A 1057-nucleotide genomic window follows, 5' to 3' on the forward strand; every position below is an offset into this window, starting at 1 on the left:
GAAAAATTCTGCTAAATATTAAATGTGAATGTTTTACAAACTCCTAAAATAAGAGAATGGAAGAAATGTTTCCCAACTCATGCTATAAATCGGCTTCACATGACCCCCATGCCAGATGAAGACATTAAAAAATTATAAGACTGGTCTCTCTTTTGGATATAGACACAAAATCAAAATATGAGTAAATGGCTTTCAGCAATATGTATAAGATTTTAGACTTGTCAAATAGGGATTCATTTCAAGAAGGCAGAGTTGAAAAAAAAACACATAAATGTCAGTGATGCCACAGTAAAGGGCAATTGATGATCGATATGTGCGGTAAGCAACAGAAATTTAAACAAGTTTCACAATGTAAATGTAGCTTGGGAAATAAAGGGTGAAAGGGAAATCAATGAGAATAAATTTTCAAAGGAGCAATGTTGGAGGACTCACACCTTCCAAACCAATATTTTAAGACAAATCAAAGTAATAAGATGTAGTACCACTGACATGAGATTAAAAAAAAAAAGTCTATGCATCTCAATGAATTCCTGACAGTATAGATATTCTGAAGATGTAGGGCTTCACATTAGGTCTTAAACTTCATATTGACTTTGAGTCTAATGAATTTCGGTGTGTGATTGTTTACAACTTCTTTATGAAAAATTTTTAATTAAAGGGAGAGACACCCTTTAGAGCAGTGAGTAAAATCAACATTCCAGAAATAAATGTGAACATTTAGGAATAATTTATATTTAACAAAAATGCCACATAAATTCAATGAAAAGAAAATATTTTCTTCTTGACAAATGGTGCCAGAGCCACTGAATCACCATTATCAGCAGGATAAAGGAGCAAAACAGATGCTGTGTGTTCAGCGAGCTTGATATAGAGCAGACAGAACCTTATAGAAGATATGAGACCACCAATAGAGGTAATGATATGAGTTTATCTTTAGATAGCCTTGTCCTGTCTAAGGGTGGATTAGTGAACAGCACTCTTTTTTTTTTCCCAAGTCCTTAAAAGTTTTATTGTTCTAATATATATGTGTGTGTGTGTGTGTGTGTGTGTGTGTGTG

Source organism: Mus pahari, chromosome 22 (genome assembly GCF_900095145.1).
Source record: "Mus pahari chromosome 22, PAHARI_EIJ_v1.1, whole genome shotgun sequence".
In the NCBI taxonomy this organism is placed as follows: domain Eukaryota; kingdom Metazoa; phylum Chordata; class Mammalia; order Rodentia; family Muridae; genus Mus; species Mus pahari.